Here is a 6,000-nt window from a genome sequence, read left to right as displayed (position 1 = left end):
CACCTTTGTTATGTAAGGTCGACTTGTTACTGGTCTATGGAGTATTTAAAAGATTTCTGGAAGGTAGAGGCCTTGGTGGGATGTCCTGCACACCTGCAATGAGGAAGTGATTTCAGCTGCAATTACAAACCACAAAGAGACTTTTTTTTTTTTTTTTGGAAGGAAACAGTCTCCGATGTTAATGGGATTGTGTCTGGTACCACATGGCAGCAGCTAGTTCAGATGGAGTTCCAGTCGCTGCATCTCCTGTTGGACAATTTAGGAGGTAAAAAGCATCAGTTCCCTGGTTAGTAAGGATGCTTCCTGATAATGCCAAACACTTGGAAATAAAAAAAATTTTTAAAAGCCTCAATTATTTATCCAATATTTATCCAATATCCAATATCCAATATCCAATCCTAGTCAGGCAAACTAGATTTTCTTCTCTAATAAAGCACATGAAAACAGAATCAGGGCGCCTGGGTGGCTCAGTTGGTTAAGCGACTGCCTTTGGCTCAGGTCATGATCCTGGAGTCCCGGGATCAAGTCCCATATCGGGCTCCCTGCTCAGCAGGGAGTCTGCTTCTCACTCTGACCCTCCCCCCTCTCATGTGCTCTCTCTCATTCTCTCTCTCTCAAATAAATAAATAAAATCTTAAAAAAAAAAAACAAAAAAAAAAAAACAGAATCATTGGCCAGCAAGGCTCATACATTGTCCCCCTGCTCTTACAAGCAATGACTTTTTGGTGGACATTTCATCTTTGATCCCTTTTTTTTCTCCTTAATCCCCTACATCTATTTAGCCATTCCTTCCCCCCCACCCCCACCCTTGGCTACCACCAATTTGTTTTCTGTATTTATGAGTCTGTTTCTGCTTTTTGTTTGTTCATTTTTTTTTAGATTCCACATAAGTAAAATTATATATTTTTCTCTGAATTTCACTAAGCATAATACCCTCAAGATCCATCTACAAATGGCAAAATCCTATTCTTTTTATGGCTGAGAAACAGTCCACTGTGTGTGTGTGTGTATTATTTTTAAAAATTCAGTATAGTTACCATAGTGTTAATTTCAGGTGTACAATATAGTGATTTAACAGTTCCATACATTACTCAGTGCTCATCATGATAAGTGTACTCTTTAATCCCCAACACCTATTTTACCCATCCCCCTACTCACCTTCCCTCTGGTAACCATCAGTTTGTTCTCTATAGTTAACGGTCTGTTTCTTGGTTTGCCTCTCCTTTTTTTTTTCCCTTTGCTCATTTGTTTTGTTTCTTAAATTCTACACAGGAATGAAATCACATGGTATTTGTCTTTCTCTAACTGGCTTATTTCCCTTAGCATTACACACTCTAACTTAATCCATGTTGTTGCAAATGGCAAGAGTTCATTCTTTTTTATGGCTGAATAACATTCGTGTGTGTGTGTGTGTGTGTGTATGTATGTATGTATGTACTCATCTTTATCCATTCATCTATTGATGGACACTTAGATTGCTTCTATATCTTGGCTATTGTAAATATGCTGCAATGAAAGGAAGGCATATCTTCCTAAATTACTGTTTTTGTTTTATTTTGGTAAATATCCAGTAGGGGAATTAATCATATATTTCTATTTTTAATATTTTGAGGAATCTCCATACTGTTTTCCAAAATGGCTGCACCAGTTTGCATTCATACCAAAACTGCATGAAGGTTCCCTTTTCTCCACATCCTCACCAACTTGTTATTCTTTTTGATTTTAGCCATTTTGGCTGGTATAAAGTGATATCTCATTGTGGTTTTGATTTGTATTTCCCTGATGATGAGTGATGTTGAACATCTTTTCATGTGTCTGTTGGCCACCTGTGTTATCTTTGGAAAAATGTCTCTCTAGGTCTTCTGCCCATTTTCCAATTTGATTGTTTTTCTGCTTTAAGTTGTATGAATTCTTCATATATTTTGGATAATAACCAGCTATATTATTTATAAATAATATTTTTGTGTAGTCCCAGTTGCTTATTTTTGCTTTTGTTTCCTTTGCTTGAGGAAACAGTTCCATAAATATGTTGCCAAGGCTCACATCCAAGAGATTATTGCCTATGTTTTCTTTTAGTTTTATGATTTCAGGTTTCACATTTTAAGATTCCAAATATAAGTTGAAATCATATATTTGTCTTTCTCTGACTTGCTTCACTTAGCATAATACCCTCTAGGTGCATCCATGTTGTCACAATGGCAAGATCTCATTCTTTTTTATTCATCTTTATTTGAAAAATAAATGTCAATTAAAGTTTAACTTTCTGGAAAGGATCAAATCAATGGTATGGCCATCAAGCCTGTTGTTAAAAGCTCTTAATCTATTAAATTTTGTTATCTGTAAATATTTTTCACTGAACAAAATGACACAAGGAGATTGATATTGTGCTTCTACCAGAACATCTCCCAAATTCAAGGTGTGAATAGCTCAGAGGTAATGGAATGTCTCCAAAAGAATTGCAGATGTGACAACTGACCTGTGGAATTTATTGAAAAAAAAAAATAGAGAAAAAAATTACTAAGTTTTTGTGAGAGTTATACTGGCAAATGAGCCTCCAGTCTGGGATAAAAGAGTGACTTGTCAAGATTTGAATGAATTCATCATCCCTCATTTCTCTAAACTTCCACAAGCAGGAAGCTGGCTGAGCATGCTGTCAACATCTTGAGAGGGAATAATGTCCATAATATCCATTGCCATTCAAACGTGGACACAGCAGCATATATATGTATATGTGTATGTATGTATGTATATGTGTTTATATATGTATGTATATGCATGTATATGCATGTATATGTATGTGTATAGGTATATGTATCTCCTAGAAAGTAAAAGCCAAAGACCATAGAAAATTACAGACTGAGCAACTATTTTCAGGGGATGGAAACTGAACCAAATAAAGGAGCATTTCCACAGGCATAATAGAGTTAGATTTCATAAATATTTTCTATATCTCCTTTCTGTATGGAAGTATTGTTTGTTGTCCTAGTTTCACTATATTATATTGGGTCTGAGGGGAGGGGAGGTGTGTAAATCACTTGCCTTTTGAGTACATAGACTTTTTTTTTTTTTAAGATTTTTTTAATTTATTTATTTGAGACAGAAAGAGAGAGAGCACATGAGAGGGGGGAGGGTCAGAGGCAGAAGCAGGCTCCCTGCCAAGCAGGGAGCCCGATGCGGACTCGATCCCGGAACTCCGGGACCATGACCTGAGCCGAAGGCAGTGGCTTAACCAACTGAGCCACCCAGGTGCCCTAGTACATAGACTTCTGAAGCAAGAGAAGACATACAGAGATCTGATGTACACATTATCATAGGATCTTTGACTTTGAGGAAGGTTGTTTGAGTAATTTCCCTTGGGGAGAGAGTAAAAAATTTTGAATGAAGGGAGGCAAACAAATACTTTGTGATCAAGAGGATGGACTGTGTTATATTGTATGGGAATGAGTATGGTCATATTTTAATCGTAGCTGCCCTTTTCTGTGGGAAGAATATAATCTCAAGCAAAAATGGTGAACACGATCCTGTGATTTATTTGGCAAAGGGAATTTATGCTGCTTCCCAACAGAAACTTTAGGAACCATAGTTTCATATGGAAAACTATTTGGGAACATTTCCTATTTGAAGCCTAGAAATAGATGTATTGAAATATGCATTCAACACACAAAATATTTCAATGTTCTGCACCTCTACATCCAAGCAGTTGAGCACCAGAGAGGATTGACCCAAAGCACTATCAACTCATATGAATGTAATTTGGATTATTTGATTGCAGTTGTCAAATCTTCAGTTTTTCTCTGATGAAAGGTCATTACTGTTTCCAGTGGATGGGAATGAAAATATTCCTCATGGAAATAAGATTTTGAAATGACAATCAACATTTCCACAGTTTGACTTTTCACTGGGAGCAAAGAAAATTCTGTCATTTTCACTGCTCAGATTTTTAATTTTATAGTAGCAAATTCTTCAAAGTATAATTAGTTGAAATTAATGTTTAATTGAAACTGTCAAATACAAAGTTTCCAACTCCCCCAAGTCAACAGATTTTAAATAAATGAAAATGAAATATTAATCCTCTATATTATAGAGAGAATAGATATTTGGGGGCTCATAGGACAAAACCTAGGGCTTAATTAAAGAAATGAGCAAATTAAAAAATTGTTTTTGATGAGTTGCTCAAGGCATATTTACAAAAAAAAAACAATTTGATGTATATTTGTTAGGAGGTAAACATTCTTATTTCATCTGTGAATATATGATTTCAAAATATGTAATTTGTGAAATTTAATTGAGACTTCACTCCCATAGTGCAGGACCAATAGCATCTATAGTCATATTAAAATACCAAAATAACTGACTACTTTAATAAATATGGTGGAAGAAAAATCTAATGAATAATATAGTAATAAAGTTATTAGAGACAGAACAAGTGTCTGAATTTACAAGATTATGCCTCTCGTACCTAAGAAGCAAGGGGTATAAAATAAATAATTACGAAGACACATGGATGCTCACATTGCAGAACTAGTGTTCAGGAAGGCCAAAGGATGAATGAGATAAGGTGGCCAAAGAATATTTTAAAATTTGTAAAGCAGTATCATATTACATAAGAAAAAATAAAGGGAAAAAAGTCAATTATCCACTGCACTGTGTATCCTTCAGTGCATTGATTTCAAACATTTAGGCAATTTTCTGCATAACTGCAGTCATTGTTTGCAAATAATATACTCTTCTTATCAATTACCATAACCAGTTTTCATGTTGCTGTGTAGTTGGCATTTCAAGGGAATGTGTAATATTTCCTTGAATATGAATTTATTTAATTAACCAATTTTCCCTTAGTAAAGGTCATTTGGATTTTTTTCTATAGGTCGTCTTTTCCCATTGGATAAAGAAAGTTTTCTAGGTGTAATTATTTGGTTAAAGGATATGAATATGATTTGGCTCTTCATATACCCAGCATTCCCAATTTTCTGTGCTTCTCAATGATAGGTCAAATTGTGGAAATGTTTATTGTCTAATCAAAACCCAACTGCATTTTAAATGATGCAAAAGTAAGTTAAACCTCAAATGATTTACTTACAAAATTAGTATGAGTTTAATCAATTTGCTGAGTTGCTAATTGGATATACTTTTAATTTCAGTTTCTTCCTTTTGTTGAGCTCTTTTCCTTTTGTTGAGCTCTTTTCCCCTAGTGTAATTCAATACTTACTCTTGGTTTGTTTTCTCTATTTTTTAGTAATACCTTCTCTGTATAAAAGGACTTTCAAAACACTCTGTGAATATTTTATATTAAAGAGATGTAAATTCAGGGATCAAGTTGTGCCTAGCCTCTTGATGCCTATAACTCAAAAATCAAGATACAGGGGATAAGAGTTAAGATATATAGTAATTGAAAAATAAAATTCCTATGGTAAGGGGAAGAAGAATTACCTAACTTTAAAATGATATTCATGCTTTATGGGGCGCCTGGGTGGCTCAGTCTTAAGCGTCTGCCTTCAGCTCAGGTCACGATTCCAGGGTCCTGGGATCGAGCCCCGCATCGGGCTCCCTGCTCAGCGGGGAGCCTGCTTCTCCCTCTCCCACTCCCCCTGCTTGTGTTCCTGCTCTTGCTGTGTCTCTGTCAAATAAATAAAATCTTTAAAAAAAATGATATTCATGCTTTAAGTAATTTATGGATTTATCAAACTAACATTCAAGAATCTAGGTGCTCAGTACAATTTTGGGAGAAAGAATATAGAGGTAAAATATATTGCCAGCATAAGGTTTAATGTCTAACATTGATTTCTAACCCATCTGCACAATAGAAACACTTTGGAAGATTTTTAAAATACTAATATTCAAATCTCATCTACAGAATCTGAGCCAATTGTTAAGGGGGGTTGGGCTGTACAGGAGTATTGTAAACAGCTTCTCAAATGATTCTAATGTCTAGCCAACTGTCAGAACCACTGATCTGATGAGAAAAAGCTGCCATTAGTGAGACTCAAATTCATAACTTTG

General features: G+C 35.2%; 1 long non-coding RNA gene across 1 annotated transcript in view; it reads left to right on the top strand.

Annotated features, from left to right (window-relative positions):
- The first annotated feature begins 211 nt into the window (after positions 1-211).
- The window catches only part of LOC118004561, a 44,165-nt gene continuing 38,376 nt past the window's right edge, over positions 212-6,000 (top strand). Inside the window, exon 1 of the long non-coding RNA XR_004677619.1 lies at positions 212-265. This is a non-coding gene — a long non-coding RNA (uncharacterized LOC118004561). The remainder of the gene's footprint in view (positions 266-6,000) is intronic.

This window comes from Mirounga leonina, unplaced genomic scaffold (genome assembly GCF_011800145.1).
Source record: "Mirounga leonina isolate KUSES-001 unplaced genomic scaffold, KU_Mleo_1.0 Mir_93, whole genome shotgun sequence".
Lineage (NCBI taxonomy): Eukaryota > Metazoa > Chordata > Mammalia > Carnivora > Phocidae > Mirounga > Mirounga leonina.
This window is presented reverse-complemented; position numbering and strand designations above follow the sequence as displayed.